Raw genomic sequence first — 24386 nt, 5'->3', positions numbered from 1 at the left:
TATTCCGTAGGCTCTTACTTTGTTTATCAGGCGACAGTGCGGAACTGTATCGAACGCCTTCCGGAAGTCAAGGAAAATGGCATCTACCTGGGAGCCTGTATCTAATATTTTCTGAGTCTCATGAACAAATAAAGCGAGTTGGGTTTCACACGATCGCTGTTTCCGGAATCCATGTTGATTCCTACATAGTAGATTCTGAGTTTCCAAAAACGACATGATACTCGAGCAAAAGACATGTTCTAAAATTCTACAACAGATCGACGTCAGAGAGATAGGTCTATAGTTTTGCGCATCTGCTCGACGACCCTTCTTGAAGACTGGGACTACCTGTGCTCTTTTCCAATCATTTGGAACCTTCTGTTCCTCTAGAGACTTGCGGTACACGGCTGTTAGAAGGGGGGCAAGTTCTTTCGCGTACTCTGTGTAGAATCGAATTGGTATCCCGTCAGGTCCAGTGGACTTTCCTCTGTTGAGTGATTCCAGTTGCTTTTCTATTCCTTGGACACTTATTTCAATGTCAGCCATTTTTTCGTTGCTGCGAGGATTTAGAGAAGGAACTGCAGTGCGGTCTTCCTCTGTGAAACAGCTTTGGAAAAAGGTGTTTAGTATTTCAGTTTTACGCTTGTCATCCTCTGTTTCAATGCCATCATCATCCCGGAGTGTCTGGACATGATGTTTCGAGCCACTTACTGATTTAACGTAAGACCAGAACTTCCTAGGATTTTCTGTCAAGTCGGTACCTAGTATTTTACTTTCGAATTCACTGAACGCTTCACGCATAGCCCTCCTTACGCTAACTTTGACATCGTTTAGCTTCTGTTTGTCTGAGAGGTTTTGGCTGCGTTTAAACTTGGAGTGAAGCTCTCTTTGCTTTCGCAGTAGTTTCCTAACTTTGTTGTTGTACCACGGTGGGTTTTTCCCGTCCCTCACAGTTTTGCTCGGCACGTACCTGTCTAAAACGCATTTTACGATTGCCTTGAACTTTTTCCATAAACACTCAACATTGTCAGTGTCGGAACAGAAATTTTCGTTTTGATCTGTTAGGTAGTCTGAAATCTGCCTTCTATTACTCTTGCTAAACAGATAAACCTTCCTCCCTTTTTTTATATTCCTATTAACTTCCATATTCAGGGATGCTGCAACGGCCTTATGATCACTGATTCCCGGTTCTGCACTTACAGAGTCGAAAAGTTCGGGTCTGTTTGTTATCAGTAGGTCCAAGATGTTATCTCCACGAGTCGGTTCTCTGTTTAATTGCTCGAGGTAATTTTCGGATAGTGCACTCAGTATAATGTCACTCGATGCTCTGTCCCTACCACCCGTCCTAAACATCTGAGTGTCCCAGTCTATATCTGGTAAATTGAAATCTCCACCTAAGACCATAACATGCTGAGAAAATTTATGTGAAATGTATTCCAAATTTTCTCTCAGTTGTTCTGCCACTAATGCTGCTGAGTCGGGGGGTCGGTAAAAGGAGCCAATTATTAACCTAGCTCGGTTGTTGAGTGTAACCTCCACCCATAATAATTCACAGGAACTATCCACTTCTACTTCACTACAGGATAAACTACTACTACTACGACGAACACTCCACCACCGGTTGCATGCAATCTATCCTTTCTAAACACCGTCTGTGCCTTTGTAAAAATTTCGGCAGAACTTATCTCTGGCTTCAGCCAGCTTTCTGTACCTATAACGATTTCAGCTTCGGTGCTTTCTATCAGCGCTTGAAGTTCCGGTACTTTACCAACGCAGCTTCGACAGTTTACAATTACAATACCGATTGCTGCTTGGTCCCCGCATGTCCTGACTTTGCCCCGCACCCGTTGAGGCTGTTGCCCTTTCTGCACTTGCCCGAGGCCATCTAACCTAAAGAACCGCCCAGCCCACGCCACACAACCCCTGCTACCCGTGTAGCCGCTTGTTGCGTGTAGTGGACTCCTGACCTATCCAGCGGAACCCGAAACCCCACCACCCTATGGCGCAAGTCGAGGAATCTGCAGCCCACATGGTCGCAGAACCGTCTCAACCTCTGATTCAGACCCTCCACTCGGCTCTGTACCAAAGGTCCGCAGTCAGTCCTGTCGACGATGCTGCAGATGGTGAGCTCTGCTTTCATCCCGCTAGCGAGACTGGCAGTCTTCACCAAATCAGATAGCCGCCGGAAGCCAGAGAGGATTTCCTCCGATCCATAGCGACACACATCATTGGTGCCGACATGAGCGACCACCTGCAGATGGGTGCACCCTGTACCCTTCATGGCATCCGGAAGGACCCTTTCCACATCTGGAATGACTCCCCCCGGTATGCACACGGAGTGCACTTTGGTTTTCTTCCCCTCCCTTGCTGCCATATCCCTAAGGGGCCCCATTACGCGCCTGACGTTGGAGCTCCCAACTACCAGTAAGCCCACCCTCTGCGACTGCCCGGATCTTGCAGACTGAGGGGCAACCTCTGGAACAGGACAAGCAGCCATGTCAGGCTGAAGATCAGTATCAGCCTGAGACAGAGCCCGAAACCGGTTCGTCAGACAAACTGGAGAGGCCTTCCGTTCAGCTCTCCGGAATGTCTTTCGCCCCCTGCCACACCTTGAGACGACCTCCCACTCTACCACAGGTGAGGGAGCAGCCTCAATGCGGGCAGTATCCCGGGCAACCACAGTCGTAGTCCGATCGGGGGATGCGTGGGACGAGCTGGCCGTCCCCGACAAACCCCCATCCGGACCCCCACAGTGATGCCCATTGGCAACAGCCTCAAGCTGTGTGACCAAAGCCAACACTGCCTGAAGCTGGGAGCGAAGGGATGCCAACTCAGCCTGCATCCGAACACAGCAGTTGCAGTCCCTATCCATGCTAAAAACTTGTGCAAAGAACGTCTGAACTAATCTACAGAGAGCGCAAACAAAACGACACAAAATTGAAGCGGTTATTAAAATACAAGATTGCCTAGTAAATGCAGTAATGCTGCCACTTGTGCACTGCTGACACACTGCTCGGCGGCGGAAGGAGACTACGCGATTTAACACTATTCGAGTACTAAAACGTGATGCTACAACTCTCAAATACTATAATACGCCCGAAATTTATGAATTAAACAATGCAAGTACCAAAAACACGCAAAGAAATTAAGAATTAAACTATGTAACAAATGAGTGAGCTAGGAGTATACGACTTGCTGCTGCAGCTGCTTATCCAACGGCGGCAGGGAGCACGGTCAGCACGAGTAGTACGGTAAAAAGCTTCGTTTAGCTGTTGAAGGTGCCTTTTTACCATCGTGACTTACACGAAATTTGTTAAAATCTGCTGCACGACTTATCGAAATGAAATGTTTCGTTAAACATTAAATGGAGCTTTATTATTTCATACTAGAAAAAGACATTCAATATTTTACCCTAACGACATCATAAAAGCTGCTTTCCGTTTATAGTGTTTAGCGTGTTATTCAAGCACCTTGCACGTACTGAACACTCGTCACAAGGCAACATCTTTCGACATCTTTCATACAGATCTCAGATTCAATAAACAAAGGTAAGTGTTTGTTTGAACTGCATGTCTTCGTGCCTCCCAATCCTTTGAGACAGGCAGACTGTAATTTATAATTATTAAAAGCATTTGCCATGCTTTTGCATAGTCAGTTCTGCACGAATTTTCGTTTACCGTCGTTGCATACATAGGATGCAAATTTTTAGAAATAAATGACCACCATGGCAGATTGCTAACTTGTAAAGACATTCTAAGGCAGGGCAATGAAGATATCTATTAACAAATTCCATTTTAGTTCCAAAGTAGTTGTCACTCACATAGAGTGTAATAGTGAACTACCATAAGAACCAAGTTTAGGTAAATAGAGTGGAAATAGGGCACCACGTTTGCCTTAGTACCAACGGATGGTAGTATGACAAATCACGTTTTGTTCTGAATTCCATCGTATCGTGGATACATATCCAGAAGACTGTAATGCATTGATACAGATGTCTTTATAGCTGGAAGTGGAGTGACTGTGGATGCCAATATGGCTTACCCAGATACTAATATTCCTATCTCGTCGAGCGTGCTCTTCAGAGAGCAGAATAAATATGACAGTAGACCCAGGTGTATCTCTCTGCTAATTGATATGTCATATGTACCATACGACAGTCCTGCAGGACTGATCTGAAACACTGTTGATACATAAAGCTGGTAAATTATTTACATTCAAAAGTACATGCTGAAAGTGCTGTGCCTCATGTGTCGTGATGTTATGGTTATACTCGCTGTCCGCCAACATGCGATCGCTGGTTCGATTCCAGCCGCCTGCAACTTTTTTTCGATTAAGATTTGTGATTTCTGGAATGCTCCTGCGTCTGTTAATGAATAGAAAATTGTGATTTACTAGAAAATTCTAAGTAAAATGCAAGAACTTCAGGGCTATCATACATTTCAGTGCAAAGTCTTAGCTACTATTAACAAAGTTGCTCTGCTAACAGATACTTGATTCTGGATTAACCAGTAGTCCCTCACCTCTTGTTCTTCAAATAATCGAGCTCCAGTGTACAAAAAGTGTTCAAACGTCTGCTTACAAATGATTTAACGAATTAAATATGTGATGTTATATATGTAACACTCCTTTGGTTTAAAACACAAAGCACTAATTATTTTTGGATTGTGGGTTTCAGATTATTCACCCATATACTACAAACCTAAATTTTTGTGGGTCTGTAAGCGAGAAAAATTTTTAAATTGTGTTTAAGGTTTTTTTAAAGAGCTGAGTGGTCTCACTATCAATTACTCCATGAGTATATTTTGGGTAATCTGCTCTCCATTTCAAGGAAAGCTGATTTTTCACACATCTTGTGCTAATGTATAACAATATAATTTTATAAGTATAATCACTGGCATGTGTGGATACTGTCCGCAAAATGCCTTGGTAATGGAGTCAGTAGTGAAGACGTAATGAATGAAATAGTTTACCGGATGGTAAAGTTTGGCTGCGTGAATAACGGAAATGTAGTAAGCATTAAGCTTGATTTTCCTTTTATTATATTGTGAGAAGTATCAGAAAGAAAAATTTCCGGATGATTTGAAATTAACCGTGAAGTTCGTTGGTGGTCGTTAAGTACCTTCATTCTGGGGTAATGGATGGATGTTGTCTGCTGCATCAACAGATACACATAGTTTCTAACTGTAATACTTGTCTTATTATGTTGAACCTCTCACAAGGGATTATAATTCTTAAGTAGTAGATTATGACAACCTTTTAAATTTTTAAATTCTGTCACTATTTATATGAAATTTTGAAAATCAAATTTTCGGAGTCCATTAGACTAGAAACCTGCGACTACAACTCGATGATCGGGTGACCGTTTTCGTGTGTTTCGTAATATAGATCGTGATCGCGATATGAATTTATCGCTTTACCATTCCTTACAACTCTGGTAGTCAAGTGGTCCCTATCACCCACTAGTACGTATTCCAGCTTTCATGGTGGGGGGTAGGTGGTAGGGGTTTTAAGCACGTTTTCATGAAGATTTTATAAAATTTTGACACAAAGTATTTGGTAATAAATTGTCGTTATATGTTTTAATTTGCCGTAACTTTCCTTATACATTTTACTTTTTGTTTCTGTTATTTACAAATTTTGTAAGATATTTTTTTATATGCTTTAACTTGCTGTAACTCTGCTCTATAAATTTTATTTTTGTTTCCCTTATTTATAAATCATTATTATTGTAGAACAGGTGGACGGTTAGAACATTAGGTTACAACAGAGATACAGATTTGGATGGTAGGTAAAACAGATTGACTATTCCTGTGTTACACAAGCGTCTGGCTCTTCCTACGAACCAAATGTTTAATTTCGAACTAGCAAGTGAGAAAGTGCAATAATATTTTCACTTGCTTTGCTTGAACAATTCCGAGGAATCTGCATGTGTAAGATGTTTGTCTTCGACTCAGATATAGTATTTAGAGGAAAGTACCTCATTCCCACGCCACAGTTAAAGCAGTTGCTAAAGCATTCTAAACTAATAAATTTAAATTTCACTGATACAAGTCATACCAGTCAGGAAGCAAACCAGATTTGTGTTCGGTTACTTCTTTCTTCGGATTTCGTGAGACGAGTGATCAAACAAATAGGTGTCTCACAGTTTGGCGGGTTCACTCTATATTGCAGTGGGTAGCCTATTCTTCTCGGCCAGACGAAACGGGACAGTACTCGTCATATATCTTGGGTACAGATGGTTTCGCAGTATTCAATTTCATATCCATTATAATTATCCGGGCTGTTGTGCCGTGGTCGGTTGATGAACTCTGTGTCAATTCCCAACGTTTCGTCCCCGTCTGCGGTGGACATCTTCAAGGGGATCTGTAGCTCGATGGAAGGTCCAACACAACCAGCTGTACGAGGATTATCCGGAAAGTAAGCTTAAAAGGCACGTAACTTTAGCATGTACTGTCCGTGAGGGAAGTTGGTATTACTGCCGTGTAGCGGGAAACCAGAGGAGGGAACGAGCATTCCCAAAACTCAGTAGCCCTTCGATTAAAGTTGTGGTGACTCTTAGAAATGAGCGTTCTCTTTCCGGCTCCAACCAAGCACGAAGTGCAGGCTGTACCCAAATGTTAAGGGCATGAACGCCGCTGCGATTCACAGCAAAATTGTTTCAATTTATGGAAAGGACGTAATGTCAAGGCAGCATGTGACGAAATGAGTACGGAATTTCAATTTAAAGACGGAAATTCACGATGAAGACAGAAGCGGAGGGCTGTCTGTTGTGACTGATGATGTAATGCAGAAAATGGAACATCTTCTTTCTAATAGCCGTTCGACAATTCACGTCCTGCATGCAGTTTGTCCAAGCATTTTATGAACTGCTGTTCATGAAATCGTAACTGATCGACTAAATTATTCCAAGTTGTGGGCACGATGGGTGCCCACAAAAAGATCAGAGTCAGTGCTGCTCGAGGGATTTCTTGAGCGTTTTGAGACTGAAGGCGAGGCTCTTCTCAACTCTGTAGTGACAGGAGATGAAACTTGGGCTCCTCACCACACTGCAGGGAGCATAAGACAATCAACGCAGTGGCGCCATAATCATTCTCGTTGAGCCAAAAAATGCAAAACTCAGCAAACAGGGAAGAAAATCACGGAGTCTACATCTACATCTACATCCATACTCCACAAGCCACCTGGGGGTGTGTGGCGGGGGGTACTTTGAGTACGTCTATCGGTTCTCCCTTCTATTCCAGTCTCGTATTGTTCGTGGAAAGAAAGATTGTCGGTATGCCTCTGTGTGGGCTTCAATCTCTCTGATTTTATGCTCATGGTCTCTTCGCGAGATATAAATAGGAGGGAACAATATACTGCTTGACTCCTCGGTGAAGGTATGTTCTCGAAACTTCTCAGTCTGGCATCTGCTTTACCGACGATTAGTCATTTCATTTTAAATCACTCCCAATGCCTACTCCCAGATAATTTATTGAATTAACTGCTTCCAGTTGCTGACCTGCTATATTGTAGCTATATGATAAAGGATCTTTCTTTCTATGTATTTGCAGCACAATACTCTTGTCTACATTGAGATTCAATTGCCATTCCCCATTCCCTGCAGCATGCGTCAATTCGTTGCAGATCCTCATGCATTTCAGCACAATTTTCCATTGTTACTACAGCATCATCCGCAAAATGCCTCAGTGAACTTCCGATGTTATCTACAAGATCATTTATGTATATTGTGAATAGCAGCGGTCCTACGACACTCCCCTGCGGCACGCCTGAAATCACTCTTACTTCGGAAGACTTCTCTCCATTGAGAATGACATGCTGCGTTCTGTTATCTAGGAACTCTTCAATCCAGTCACACAATTGGTTTGATAGTCCATATGCTCTTACTTTGTTCATTAAACGACTGTGGGGAACTGTATCGAACGCCTTGCGGAAGTCAAGAAACACGGCATCTACTTGGGAACCCGTGTGGACGAATAGCACGAGCTGGGTTTCACACCATCGTCTTTTTCGAAACCCATGCTGATTCCTACGGAGTGGATTTCTAGTCTCCAGAAAAGTCATTATACTCGTACATAATACGTGTTCCAGAATTCTTCAACTGATCTACGGTAGAGATATGGGTCTATAGTTCTGCACATCTGTTCGACGTCCCTTCTTGTAAAAGGGTATGTATGACCTGTGCCCTTTTCCAGTCCTATGGAACGCTACGCACTTCTAGAGACCTACGGTACACTGGTGCAAGAAGGGGGCAAGTTCTTTTGTTTTGGGACAGAAAAGGGATTTTGTTCATTGAATTTTTGGAAAGAGGTGAAACAGTAAATGCTGCAATATATTATGAGACAATGAAGAAACTTCGTAGAGCCACACAAAACGAACTTCGCGGGATGCTAACAACGGGAGTGTGTCTCCTTCAGAAGGGGCGTCCGTACACCGCTCGTGCAGCACACTTCGTTTGGTTGAGGTATTTTAAGCCACTCCTGCCACAACACCGATCTCGCACCTAGTGACTGTCATCTGTTCACTAAATTGAAAGAAAACCTTCGTGGAAAACACTTTTCCGTCGACGAAGAGGTTAAAATCGAAGTGAAGAGCTGGCTGAAAAAGGCAGTGGGAGACGTCTAAGACACAAAAAATTCAAAAACTCGTTCCACGGATGACAAAATGTATTGAGGTAAATAGTGCTTATGTAGAAAAATAACGCAGGATCTGTATTACACTGCGTGTAAATTTTATTAAAATAAATTCAGCTTCTGTGCTTCAAAAAATTCTTGCAACCTTACTTTACGGATTAATCACGTATTTTTGAAGATGAAAGTATTTTATCTGTTGAAAGCGCCTGGGGTAATGTTTGATCTTGTACTAAATGACGTTCAAGAGAAGATGTTGATGGTAGGTACAATATTATAGTCAGACATCGTCATCGTTACATGGGTTTTCCACATCACCATATATGTGTTGCTCGTTTCGCAAGGAAAAGTAAATAAGGTGGCATTCTTTTCTCTCCCGTCACATTATTGTAGTCAAAATAGTAGCGATCCCAATAACTACAGTTACTTTCACTGTTGAAAATAGATGTGTTAGAAATCGTAACCTACGGATAGAAATTGTAAATTTGTGGTATGGCCTTAGGGGACCTAACTGCTGAGGTCATCGGTCCCTAAGCTTACACAATACTTAATCTAACTTAAACTAACTTGCTCTATGGAGGACACAGAGACCCATGCCCAAGGGAGGACTCGAACCTCCAACGGGGGAGCCACGTGGACCGAGACAAGACGCCCTAGACCACGCGGCTAACCTACAGGTAAAGTATTACAGTGTGGGCAACGAGAAATCTTTAGATGGCGTGAGGTAAGCGGCCGTCTCTCAGTAACCAGTGAACCACCGACTGCAGACTGGGTTATACTCTCTGTCTTCATCCAGCGTAGCCGCTCATCTTCAAAATCATGTAGTAAGGGACAACTTGTGGTGTTAGCGCATTAGCAATATCTCATTTCTTTTTTAAACCAAACACTCAAGGAATGGCCACAGTGGTATCTGTAGCACGAACGACATGGCTCCCAGTACAAAACTTACTATCCACAGCCATTCATGTCAACCAAATAACAACGTTTATTTGTTCGGCTCCCATGGCGCTACATTCTGCTGCACCATAGGTAAAATGCATGTACGTAAATCCGTGTAACGCACAATATTCCAGCTTAAACTACCACTTACGAACCGTAAACAATGGTAATCCACGCTCTGCACATACACTCCTGGAAATTGAAATAAGAACACCGTGAATTCATTGTCCCAGGAAGGGAAAACATTATTGACACATTCCTGGGGGCAGATACATCACATGATCACACTGACAGAACCACAGGCACATAGACACAGGCAACAGAGCATGCACAATGTCGGCACTAGTACAGTGTATATCCACCTTTCGCAGCAATGCAGGCTGCTATTCTCCCATGGAGACGATCGTAGAGATGCTGGATGTAGTCCTGTGGAACGGCTTGCCATGCCATTTCCACCTGGCGCCTCAGTTGGACCAGCGTTCGTGCTGGACGTGCAGACCGCGTGAGACGACGCTTCATCCAGTCCCAAACATGCTCAATGGGGGACAGATCCGGAGATCTTGCTGGCCAGGGTAGTTGACTTACACCTTCTAGAGCACGTTGGGTGGCACGGGATACATGCGGACGTGCATTGTCCTGTTGGAACAGCAAGTTCCCTTGCCGGTCTAGGAATGGTAGAACGATGGGTTCGATGACGGTTTGGATGTACCGTGCACTATTCAGTGTCCCCTCGACGATCACCAGTGGTGTACGGCCAGTGTAGGAGATCGCTCCCCACACCATGATGCCGGGTGTTGGCCCGGTGTGCCTCGGTCGTATGCAGTCCTGATTGTGGCGCTCACCTGCACGGCGCCAAACACGCATACGACCGTCATTGGCACCAAGGCAGAAGCGACTCTCATCGCTGAAGACGACACGTCTCCATTCGTCCCTCCATTCACGCCTGTCGCGACACCACTGGAGGCGGGCTGCACGCTGTTGGGGCGTGAGCGGAAGACGGCCTAACGGTGTGCGGGACCGTAGCCCAGCTTCATGGAGACGGTTGCGAATGGTCCTCGCCGATACCCCAGGAGCAACGGTGTCCCTAATTTGCTGGGAAGTGGCGGTGGGGTCCCCTACGGCACTGCGTAGGATCCTACGATCTTGGCGTGCATCCGTGCGTCGCTGCGGTCCGGTCCCAGGTCGACGGGCACGTGCACCTTCCGCCGACCACTGGCGACAACATCGATGTACTGTGGAGACCTCACGCCCCACGTGTTGAGCTATTCGGCGGTACGTCCACCCGGCCTCCCGCATGCCCACTATACGCCCTCGCTCAAAGTCCGTCAACTGCACATACGGTTCACGTCCACGCTGTCGCGGCATGCTACCAGTGTTAAAGACTGCGATGGAGCTCCGTATGCCACGGCGAACTGGCTGACACTGACGGCGGCGGTGCACAAATGCTGCGCAGCTAGCGCCATTAGACGGCCAACACCGCGGTTCCTGGTGTGTCCGCTGTGCCGTGCGTGTGATCATTGCTTGTACAGCCCTCTCGCAGTGTCCGGAGCAAGTATGGTGGGTCTGACACACCGGTGTCAATGTGTTCTTTTTTCCATTTCCAGGAGTGTATTACAGAAGACTGAGTACTGTATTTCAACGTATTTCCAATAATGTCGATGCGTTCGTTACAAAATGCAATTAGTTTACAAACAGGTACCTGAGGCTGCTTGTTCATTCACGGTATCATACAGCATCAAATATTTGCTTCACACTATCGGTTCGATATTTCAGAAACTTAAACTAGGATTCCTTACCAACTATTCAAACTTGACTCGAAACATGTGGAACAGCTCTGCCGATATTCAACGTCGTGTGAATACAGACGTTGGCGTTTGAGATAAGGATATTGTTAAGTAAATTTTATATTATGATACAGTACGCCAGAATGATCGCATTTATAGGACGATTGTGTATATAGTTGTAATTACTTTTCGTAGTAGATTTTTGGGCACAAGAGTTACTTTTCTTGTACGAAAAGACATATAACGATTACAATAGTTTTCTTCCTTACATTTTAAAAAAAAAGCTCAAATGTGTGTGAAATCTTATGAGACTTAACTGCTAAGGTCTCAGTCCCTAAGCTTACACACTACTTAACCTAAATAATCCTAAGGACAAACACACACACCCATGCACGAGGGACGACCCGAACCTCCGCCGGGATCAGCCGCACAGTCCATGACTGCAGCGCCCAAGACCGCTCGGCTAATCCCGCTCGGCCCTTACATTTCGATTTATATCACTGGAAAACTGACATGAATGCGAAGTGACTCTTAGAACCCATGCAAGAACATGAACAACGGTACTTCATTGAAAGCCTTAGTTTCATCAGCACGAGTGAGTCCTGAAAAATCTGTTTGGCTTAATGAGAAAGGAGAATTATTCCTTCTTATTATTCAGCTGTAATATCTACTAATGAAAAGATGTTTGATTAAACAGAGTCTTACTACTTTAATTGCTTTCAATTTTTCAGCAGTGGATTCTTTCTTAGTTTTAACACTAATGCTCTATCACTGACATACAAAACGAAGGTAACTGGCAGCTGGACCAATATTAAAGTCTTTCTAAAAATTGAGAGTGGGCAATGAAATCAAATCTCAACGCACATATCGTGACATCTCCTTAGATTACGTGAAACAAGACAGTGAGTTAACGTCTCTCGGTCCGTACATTTAAGATTACTTTTTTCCTTAGGGGAGATTTTTTTCGCCAGCAAAATAGTCTTGCTTTGCCACGTTACGTATTTCTAACCAACCTGCGTGCACCTTTACCCCACAGGAAATTTGTACGATTAGTGCCGATATTATAAAGAGATATAAGTTAAACGTACGAAGTTCTAATGTTAAGTTTTGCCTAATCAAAGAGATGTGTGCCCCATAGCACATAATATTTAAGTGTCTCGGGATATTAACACTGCTTCCACCAGAAACGTACTTGTTGCAGCGGATGTATCGAGCTATTAAAGAGTTCATATCCAATATTACTGCAAGGGTGATTGGAAGTACGGTAGGGGTGAACTGAAATTCGGCATGTTTTTCTCTGCTGCCGCTTGAATTCAGTTTACGGGCTAAATGTGGAAAGTCTCCGAACATTCGTATACATGAAAAATATTTCGTCAGACATCAAACAGAATACGAGATAAAGTAATCCGTTAGCTAAATGTGATTATTTTGAAAGAAGAATTCAGGGACAGGAAAAGAAATACAGGGATGTAATCTGTGACGATGTTCGGTTTTAACTGCGTTTTACAGAAATATATGTATCAAATAAATATGGTTCTAAAATTATTTACGTAGTACTCTATAAGTCTTCCAATTTGAACGAAGTACCACCAAGATACTCATAGTCACAGGCAACTGGGGACACTGCTACACACATATACTAGAACAAAAAACATATTTCTAAAATACACCAGACAAACAAGTCACATATGACAATTAGTACGTGCCGGTATTCATTGATAGAATACCATCACAGTTATCGCATGTTCCCCACCTATATCACCTTCACTGCAGTTAATACAGTTATGGATATTATAAAAAGCAAAAGCTCGTGTAGTTTGACGGAGTTTCAAACAGAATTCTGAAAAGCTGTTCCAACTTAATAAGGAATGTCCATAGTGATTTATGCAATGCCTTACTGATGCAGGAAATTGTTTCATACCGGTTAACAGATGCAGTTGTTAAAATACGTCGTAAGAACGGTGACAAGACAGACTTAAATAATTATCGTCCCGTTTCCTTATTGATATCTTTTTCCAGAATACTCAAAAAAGTAATGTACTCAAGAGAATCAGGTACTTTTGAAAACAATTTACTTGGCATATCACATTTTCGATTCTTGATGCACTAATCGACGGACATGATTATCTGTACATTCACTCATCATATAATACAAGTCTTAACAACAACATATGGCCAGTTGGTATTTTATCTTTGCAAAGTGTTTGATTGTGCAGATCACGTTACTCTCTTAGAAAAGCTCACGTTTTATCGAACTGGTAGCTTAGGCACAGGTAGTTTCTGTCATACTTAGCAAACAGAATGCAATAGTCTGTGATGAATAATTCAAAGAACGTCACAAAGGTAGAAAATTTTAGGGAGTGAGGCAAAAAATCACAGAGGGGTTCCGACACGGTTCAGTACTGGTTTCGCTATTATTCCTTAAATATATGAGGGCCTATCCAGTTAACATTCAATAAATTGGGGTTTCTTGCAGACGATAATAGTGTCATAATAAATTCCATTAGAGAGAAAGCAGCCGAAGAGACATTTTCCATAGAATTATTAAATGGTTCTCTAAAGTGGACTCTCCCTAAATTTTGAAAAAAAAAAGAAAAAACTACATTCATTTCTACACAACCTGTAGACGTATACAAAAGTTGATGTAGCACATGAGCAGAAGTCACAAGTAATGTAGAATGCTCCAAATTTTTGGGCGTACAAACTGATTAAAACTCGAGCTGGAAGAAACATACTATTGAGTTTCTCAAACTATTAATTTCAGCTATTTTTGCTCTTCGTATAATTGCTAATCTTGGAAACAAACTTGTCAAACTCCTGACATATTTGGAGTATTTCCACTCAGTAATGTCGTACGGAATAATTTTCTGGGGTAATTCATCACTTACGAAGAAAACATTGACTGCACAAAAGCGATCAGTAAGAATAATGTGTGGTGTCCACCCACAGACATCATGTAGGTACCTCTTCAAGGATCTAGATATTCGCTAGTGAAATCCGCCATAAATATTCCATCACAATTTCAGAGAAACGATGATGTCCATGTAGTAACAGTAAACAGAAAAGTAACATTAAATACTCATTGTTAAAGCTGTCAGTGGCTCAGAAACGAGTTAAATATGCAGCAACAAAAGTTTTGATGATTTGCCCAATAACATAAAACGCCTGACAGGTAGCGAAGCAAGTTTTAAATCTAAGTCGTTTCACCTGGACAACTTCTTCTACATTATTCACGAATTTCTCCTGACAACATGATAGTCAGTGAAAAAAAGAGAAAGACAATCAGTGTAGATAAATGAGTAGGACTAGTGGGTCACAAGCTTACTACAGTTCCAGGAAGCAATTTATTGTAAGAATGCCCATAGTATGTCCACACTATTGCTTTTAGAGGCGTATGAGGTTCGGGGTAATAAACCACAACTAATTTGAAATTTGACACATCAGTTTACTGAAATGCTCAATTGGTATAATGTATCCTTGTTAACTGTTAAGGAGGCGACTTATAAGCCCTCCTTTCACACAAAAGATTCATTCTCATTATGAATCGGTATTACTACAATGAAGAGCCAAAAAAACTTGTACACCTACCTAATATCATATAGGACACCCGTGAGCACATAGCATAGAAGTGCAGTAACACGACGTGCCATGGACTCGAATAATGTCTGAATTAGCGCTGGAGAGAATTGATATGAATCCTGCAAGGCGGTCCATAAATCCGTAAGAGTACGAGGGGGTGGAGATCTCTTCTGAACAGCGCGTTGCAAGGCATCCCATATACACTTCTGGAAATGGGAAAAAGAACACAGTGACACCGGTGTGTCAGACCCACCATACTTGCTCCGGACACTGCGAGAGGGCTGTACAAGCAATGATCACACGCACGGCACAGCGGACACACCAGGAACCGCGGTGTTGGCCGTCGAATGGCGCTAGCTGCGCAGCAGTTGTGCACCGCCGCCGTCAGTGTCAGCCAGTTTGCCGTGGCATACGGAGCTCCATCGCAGTCTTTAACACTGGTAGCATGCCGCGACAGCGTGGACGTGAACCGTATGTGCAGTTGACGGACTTTGAGCGAGGGCGTATAGTGGGCATGCGGGAGGCCGGGTGGACGTACCGCCGAATTGCTCAACACGTGGGGCGTGAGGTCTCCACAGTACATCGATGTTGTCGCCAGTGGTCGGCGGAAAGTGCACGTGCCCGTCGACCTGGGACCGGACCGCAGCGACGCACGGATGCACGCCAAGACCGTAGGATCCTACGCAGTGCCGTAGGGGACCGCACCGCCACTTCCCAGCAAATTAGGGACACTGTTGCTCCTGGGGTATCGGCGAGGACCATTCGCAACCGTCTCCATGAAGCTGGGCTACGGTCCCGCACACCGTTAGGCCGTCTTCCGCTCACGCCCCAACATCGTGCAGCCCGCCTCCAGTGGTGTCGCGACAGGCGTGAATGGAGGGACGAATGGAGACGTGTCGTCTTCAGCGATGAGAGTCGCTTCTGCCTTTGTGCCAATGATGGTCGTATGCGTGTTTGGCGCCGTGCAGGTGAGCGCCACAATCAGGACTGCATACGACCGAGGCACACAGGGCCAACACCCGGCATCATGGTGTGGGGAGCGATCTCCTACACTGGCCGTACACCACTGGTGATCGTCGAGGGGACACTGAATAGTGCACGGTACATCCAAACCGTCATCGAACCCATCATTCTACCATTCCTAGACCGGCAAGGGAACTTGCTGTTCCAACAGGACAATGCACGTCCGCATGTATCCCGTGCCACCCAACGTGCTCTAGAAGGTGTAAGTCAACTACCCTGGCCAGCAAGATCTCCTGATCTGTCCCCCATTGAGCATGTTTGGGACTGGATGAAGCGTCGTCTCACGCGGTCTGCACGTCCGGCACGAACGCTGGTCCAACTGAGGCGCCAGGTGGAAATGGCATGGCAAGCCGTTCCACAGGACTACATCCAGCATCTCTACGATCGTCTCCATGGGAGAATAGCAGCCTGCATTGCTGCGAAAGGTGGATATACACTGTACTAGTGCCGACATTGTGCATGCTCTGTTGCCTGTGTCTATGTGCCTGTGGTTCTGTCAGTGTGATCATGTGATGTATCTGACCCCAGGAATGTGTCAATAAAGTTTCCCCTTCCTGGCACAATGAATTTACGGTGTTCTTATTTCAATATCCAGGAGTGTATCCTCAGTAAAGTTTATGTCTGGGGAGTTTGGTGGCCAGCGTAAGTGTTTAAAATCAGAAGAGTGTCCCTGGAGCCACTCTGTAGCAATTCTGGACGTTTGGAGTGTCGCATTTTCCTGCTGGAATTGCCCTAGTCCGTCGAAATGCATAATGGAAGTAAATGAATGCTAGTGATGAGGCAGGATGCTTACGTACATGTCACCTGTGGGCTGGCTCTGAGCACTATGGGACTTAACATCTGTGGTCATCAGTCCCCTAGAACTTAGAACTACTTAAACCTGACTAACCTAAGGACATCACACACATCCATGCCCGAGGCAGGATTCGAACCTGCGACCGTAGCAGTCGCGCGGGTCCGGACTGAGCGCCTAGAACCGCTACACCACCGCGGCCGGCGTGTCACCTGTCAGAGGTGTATCTAGATGTATCACAGATCACATATCACTCCAACTGCAGACGCCCAACACCATTACAGAGACTCAACCAGCTTGAACAGTCCCCTGCTTACATGCAGGGTCCATGGATTCATGATGTCTTCATACCCGTACACGTCCACCCGCTCGATACAATTTGAAACGAGATTCGTCCGACCGGGCGACATGTTTCCAGTGATCAAAAAGCTTCTGCCCCGAAAGCCCATATCGATGATGTTTCGTTGAATCGTTAGCACGCTGATACTTGATGATGGCCCAGCATTGAAATCTGCAGCTATTTGCGGAAGGATTGCACTTATGTCACGTTGGACGATTCTCTTCAGTCGTCGTTGGTCCCGTTCTTGCTGGATCTTATTCCGGCCTTAGTGATGTCGAAGATTTGATGTTTTACCGGATTCCTGATATTCACGGTACACACGAGAAATGGCCGTACGGGAAAAGCCCCACTTCATCGCTGCCTTGGAGATGCTGTGTCTCATCGCTCGTGCGCCAACTACAACACCACGTTGAAACTCACTTAAATTTTGATAACGTGACATTGTAGCATCAGTAACCGATGTAACAACTGCTCCAAACGTTGTCTTATATAGGCGTTGCCGACCGCAGTGCTGTATTCTGCATGTTTACGTACCTCTGTATTTGAATACGCATGCCTGTACCAGTTTCTTTGGCTCTTGTGTGTAGTTTCGCCATGGGGAAACGAAATTTTTAATACGCAACGCTTTCAAATACTCAGACTTGTTGAGCAACCATATTGAGTATTTTTAGAAGAGACAGGAAAAGACAATGGAACTATGAGTGGATGTCTTAATCGTGAAAATAATGAAAATAAATCGGAAATTGGATGGACATGCAGTGAGACGAATACTTGGTAAATGGACGAAGAATCTCTTAGCTTGATTCGAACGGCTGATGACAGATTTGTTTTTAATGTAGTTACCATTTCAGATGACGAGAGTTAGTGATTCATCGTAACTGACGAGGCTGCTTTCTCCAGAAGAGAAAGACTGCATGCATTTGAACGTATGCTTCCGTGTGTGGACGTGGTCTACTGCCTAGGCACTTCCGGATTTCTAAGTGTATCTTGTGGTATTGAGAGCATGTTCGTTTTCGATAGGCATGTCGGGAACCAGTATCTATCAGGAAGCTGGTATCTGAAACAATGATGATTTTGGCAAGGTTGAATAAAAAACCACAAATTACTTTTTTTGGAAGCAAGAAGTATGTTGTTAAGTACAGCTTTTACATGTTGAATCCGAACTACTTCCTGTTGCCCTGTTCTGGAGACTATCGTGGTAAATTGATGGTAACCAGTTGGAAGTAATACATGAATTCTCTCCAGTCAAATGTTCAGTTCTCGGAATCTTTGTGAAACTCATTAGATAACTACAGGACTTTAATTGATGACTTTGGAGCAATCAGAAGTCTATCTCGTAGGTGAAAGCGATGCGGGCGCATATAATTCAGACGGAATTAATAGTGTACCACTGCAGACGTTTGTCAAAAAAAAAGACGTTACCAAGTTAATCTGCAGAACAATAGGCTAAATTTCTCTTAGGAAACCCACACCACTGTGATAGTGCGTGTTTCTGTTGAGCGGTACGTTGTCATCAGTGTTGCAAAATGACCACTTTTGCCCCCAGAGTGATGCGTATGGTGTCCTGTGTGGAGTCAAGTCCATACAGTAGGTCGACAGCTGTTCAAAACCCAGAACCAACAGTACTAACCGATGGCTCATAATCAGCGGCTTCGCCTAGTTGACGGTGCTGTCGGATGAAGCTGTAGCTGTTTAGTGTCACATCCTACTTCTTGAAGTGGAATCTGCGCTGAACGAATGTGGCGTACCGATGAAATGGAGGCTCTGGGTGAACGGTGGGAATGGGGGAGGGGGACGGGGGACATGATGCCCGTGTCTCGTATGTTGTGAGACAGGAGCCCCGTTTTCATCAAATAACTGTGTGTGAAACGATGCTTTACGGTAGAGCGTGTAGCATCCCAGCCCACTGCTACCGTAGACTGCTGCTTTGCAGAATGCCGCGTTTGTGAACTACAATACTAGCAGAACTAGTCATGCTTGCGGTGCATCCTCTCTCTCTCTCTCTCTCTCTCCACTATTCACACTTGATCTCCCAGGGTCACTTTCGTCCACACCATTCACACTTCTGTACATTTTTGCGGGACACTCTCTAGGCTGTCTGAGCCTCAGGCCTAGGGCTTATCTAACATTACAAGAAATTACAGAACACGTGCTGCCTCATTATCAAGAATTATCTTTCTTACATTTTGCTTCGTCACCACATCACTGATCTTCACCAACACAGCAGTCCTGCTCACTACGTTGCACATCTTTCTGTTAATCAATTACGTGATCTCAGGAAGAAGAACACAACATTATTTCTAACTATAATGTCTGGAGGATTATCTCTGCATCTTAAAATTTAACCTCTCGCCTCCGAGAGCCCTGTGCTCCATATGGTCTGTGATATCACTGGCGTATTCATTTAACCACAGGCCCTCTACCATCTTTAGCCTGCGCATTCTTACTTCACTCTTATTTCTCAACAGTTCTTTCCCATTTGACTACTCTTATTTCTTACAGCGTTTCCGGCAGTTAACCTGATTTGACTTTCTGCTATAATGCCAACTAAATTCAGATGGTCCACGGGCAGTATAACGATAACTTCAAGGTCAGTGACCCGTCTCCTATCCTTGTGATATATCTGTTCCCTACTACGCTGTACAGAGTCAGCATTGCAATATAAGAATTCAAAAAACTCGAACCGTAAGTCGCTGTTGCGACGCTGATCTATTTATTACGCTATCAGTGTCGTAGCACAGCTTTCTGCTGTGTCTCACTAGTGCAAATAATCACAACTCCAAAGAGTGCAACGCAGAAGTGTAAAAGGAAGAGAAAAGCTCTGCTTACGACTAACGCACTCTGTGGCCGACAAGTCACTTGCGTACTAGTGTAGATCCCGTAAGTCCTCCTAATTCCTAACACGTCTACACTATTTACAATAAGTTACACTTCTGCTCAGCTACCATTTACAGGCATTTGAATTTCACCAGTATCCATGGTTTTCCATGTCTCAGCCACGCACTCTCTCTACATTGCCGGGCGTAATGCACCTTTCTTGGCCCGTCAAACATACTACGTCATCCGACTCGGTACATGGAGCCACGTGGCCTACTAGGCATATAATTCGTTTCGTTGCTTCTTCGTTTGGACCCTTACCAAGTATCACAACCCCATCTATTCCTGACGTAACCAAACCATATCATTATGACAGCAGGAAGAGGATGGTTATACAGGGTGGTCCATTGATAGCGACCGGGCCAAATATCTCACGAAGTAAGCATCAAACGAAAAAACTACAAAGGACGAAACTCCTCTAGCATGAAGGGGGAAACCAGATGGCGCTATGGTTGGCCCTCTAAATGGCACTGCCACAGGTCAAACGGATATCAATAGCGTTTTTTTTTTAAAATACGAACCCACATTTCTATTCAATATTCGTGTAGTACGTAAAGAAATATGAAAGTTTTAGTTCGATCACTTTTTTTACTTTGTGGTAGGTGGCGCTGCAATAGTCACAAACGTATAAGTACGTGGTATCACGTAGCATTCCGTCAGTGGGGACGGTATTTGCTTCGTGATACACTGCCCGTGTTAAAATGGACCGTTTACCTATTGCGGAAAAGGTCGATATCGTGTTGATGTATGGCTATTGTGATCACAATGCCCAACGGGCGTGTGCTATGTATGCTGCTCGGCATCCTGGACAACATCATCAAAGTGTCCTTACCATTCGCCGCATAGTTACGTTATTTAAGGAAACAGGAAGTGTTCAGCCACATATGAAACGTCAACAACGACCTGCAACAAATGATGATGCCCAAGTAGGTGTTTTAGCTGCTGTCGCGGCTAATCCGCACATCAGTAGCAGACAAGTGCGCGAGAATCAGGAATCTCAAAAACCTCTGTGTTGAGAATGCTACTCAACATCGACTGCACCCGTACCATATTTCTATTCACCAGGAATTGCATGGCGACGACTTGAACGTCGTGTACAGTTCTGCGACTGGGCACAAGAGAAATTACGGGACGATGACAGATTCTTTGCACGCGTTCTATTTAGCAACGAAGCGCGATTCACCAACAGCGGTAACGTAAACCAGGCATAATATGCACCATTGGGCAACGGAAAATCCACGATGACTGCGACAAGTGGAACATCAGCGACCTTGGCGGGTTAATGTTTGGTGCGGTATTATGGGAGGAAGGATAATTGGCCCCCATTTTATCGATGGCAATCTAAATGGTGCAATGTATGCTGATTTCCTACGTCATGTTCTACCGATGTTACTACAAGATGTTTCACTGCATGACAGAATGGCGATGTACTTCCAACATGGTGGATATCCTGCGCATAGCTCGCGTGCGGTTGAAGCGGTATTGAATAGCATATTTCATGACAGGCGAATTGGTCGTCGAAGCACCATACCGTGGCCCGCACGTGCACCGGATCTGACGTCCCCGGATTTCTTTTCGTGGGGAAAGTTGAAGGATGTCCACCGACAACGCCGGACAACATGCGTCAGCGCAATGTCAATGCATGTGCGTTAACATAGCGGAAGGCGAACTACTCGCTGTTGAGAGGAATGTCGTTACAATTATCGCCAAATGCATTGAGGATGACGGACATTATTTTGAGCATTTATTGCATTAATGTGGTATCTACAGGTAATCACAGCATGCGTTCTCGGAAATGATATGTTCACAAAGATACATGTATCACATTGGAACAACCGAAATAAAATGTTCAAACGCACCTTCGTTCTGTATTTTAATTTAAAAAACCTACCTGTTACCAACTGTTCGTCTAAAATTGTGAGCCATATGTTTGTGACTATTACAGCGCCATCTGTCACACAGCGAAAAAAGTGGTCCAGCTAAAACATTCATATTTCTTTACGTAGTACACGAATACGTAATAAAAAATGGGGGTTCCTATTTTAAAAAACGCAGTTGATATCCGTTTGACCTATGGCAGCGCCGTCTTGCTTGCCAACCATGGTGCCATATGGTTTCCCTCTTCAAGCTAGTTTTTTTCGTTTGACGCTTATTTCGTGAGATATTTAGCCCGGTCACGATCAATGGATAACCTTGTATACTAAGTAAAAATAGTCGCAAGGAAGTTATGAGCGGTTACAAAATACGCATTCTGCTACTTAACGCTGGATGACGTTGACAATGATGGAAGCATCTCCAAAAATTCCATTGCTGACGCCATATATATTGGTATCGTGTTTGTCTTGACCGCTATGCTGGCACCATCGTTACAGTATGGCCACTTCTGGCCCGAGATTGACATGTGAAGCCGGCCGCAGTGGCCGAGCGGTTCTAGGCGCTTCAGTCTGGAACCGCAAGACCGCTACGGTCTCAGGTTCGAATCCTGCCTCGGGCATGGATGTGTGTGATGTCCTTAGGTTAGTTAGGTTTAAGTAGTTCTAAGTTCTATGGGACTGATGACCTCAGATGTTAAGTCCCATAGTGCCACAGAGCCTTTTTTTTTTTTTTTTTTGACATGTGAAGGAGGCTATCAGGAAGGGATCTACCAGCACTGCGGCGAGTGACAACTCAAGAATGCTGGCTCAGTGGAACATTCATTATTACTGGACGCTACCGTAAAGTATGTCGACAGCTGCAGCTCCAGTGCTGACCATGGCTAGCGACAGCGGGTATCTCCACTTAGGCACTAGAGTGCTGAAAGAGCATAGCAGTAGCTGGCTGCAAAGGCTGCTTTGCTGACACAGGATGGTTGTTCGCTTTACACCACAGCGTGCTTGCCGCTGGACACGTACTCTTACAGCGGATAAGTGGCTCGTGGGGACGTGTAGTTGAAACCCGGACTCTCGATTGCCACCTGCGTGTCAGTCTCCACCTCAATGGTACCAGCACAAAGTCCAGAAACATGAAGTCTAGCTGATGGCTTGTAGACTAGTGGTTCTACCAAGCTTATGGTGCTGCTGGATGACGCTCTTAACTGCTTTGAGCCACATCCGACTGATGACCAGTGTAGAGACTGTTGGATAGACGAATGGCGCTGCTAGCTCGAAGCTACAGGATGAACAGAGGCATGCACAGCGGCTGGATGGAAATATTGAAGCAGTGAAGACATGACACATTACCAAGCCTAATATGGTGTAGGAAAACAACTGACATTCAAAACAGCATCCTTTTGTCTCGGAATGGCTAAAAACAGGTCGCGTATGGTTCTCAAGAGAGTCTGGAAGCTTTCTCCCTGCAAAATAGTGGTAATGTTAGGGAAAGATGATGGAGGCGAACAGCAAGTACGCTAACTTTTCTCCAAATTAGACTGGAATGGGTCAATAGAACTGAGATCCGGTAACTGTGGTGGCCAAGCGAGCTTATACAATTCATCCTCGTGCTCTAAATGGTTCAGGTGGCTCTGAGCACTATGGGACTTAACATCTGAGGTCATCAGTCCCCTAGAACTTAGAACTACTTAAACCTAACTAACCTAAGGACATCACACACATCCATGTCCGAGACAGGATTCGAGCCTGCGACTGTAGCGGTCGCGCGGTTCCAGACTGAAGCCCGTAGAACCGCCCGGCCACACCGTCCGCCTCCACGTGCTCACACAACTAGCCCTGCACAATGTGGGTTGTCATGAACAGCGGCCCTCAGCATGTAACACAGTATCATCATTGAGAAACAAATATTGCACCATGGAATGGTTCTAATCAGCCAAAATGGTCCCATAATCTTTCGTAGCAATGCGAACTTGCGGAGTAGCAAGGGGCACTTGGAATATCGCGATACGGCAGCCAAAACCATCACCGAAAGTCTGTCAACTTTCCCTTTTGGGACGTAAACTCGGCGAGCAATTGGAAGCAGCGTGAAAGAAGACTCATGCGATCAAATGACTTTCTTCCAATGCTGCAGAGTCCAGGTATGGGAATTTGCATGAATTATGAGTGTTTGTTCAATTCCAGCTCGTCCTGCAGTTCCCCGCTTATCGAGGTCTTTTAGTGTAATTATAATTAATCGAAACCCTTAGCTGCCAACAGGTGTTGCTGATGTACTTCAATGGGGACAGCTGAAAATGTGTGCCCCGACCGGGTCTCGAACCCGGGATCTCCTGCTTACATGGCAGGCGCTCTATCCATCTGAGACACCGAGGGCACAGAGGATAGCGCGACTGCAGGGACTTATCCATTGCACGCTTCCCGTGAGACCCACATTCCCATCTGTCCACAACCTACATTCGTAATGTATCTAAAGGATGAAACTTCCTGGCAGATTAAAACTGTGTGCCCGACCGAGACTCGAACTCGGGACCTTTGCCTTTCGCGGGCAAGTGCTCTACCATCTGAGCTACCGAAGCACGA

Source organism: Schistocerca cancellata, chromosome 6 (assembly GCF_023864275.1).
Source record: "Schistocerca cancellata isolate TAMUIC-IGC-003103 chromosome 6, iqSchCanc2.1, whole genome shotgun sequence".
NCBI lineage: Eukaryota > Metazoa > Arthropoda > Insecta > Orthoptera > Acrididae > Schistocerca > Schistocerca cancellata.
Note: the sequence above shows the minus strand (reverse complement) of the source record.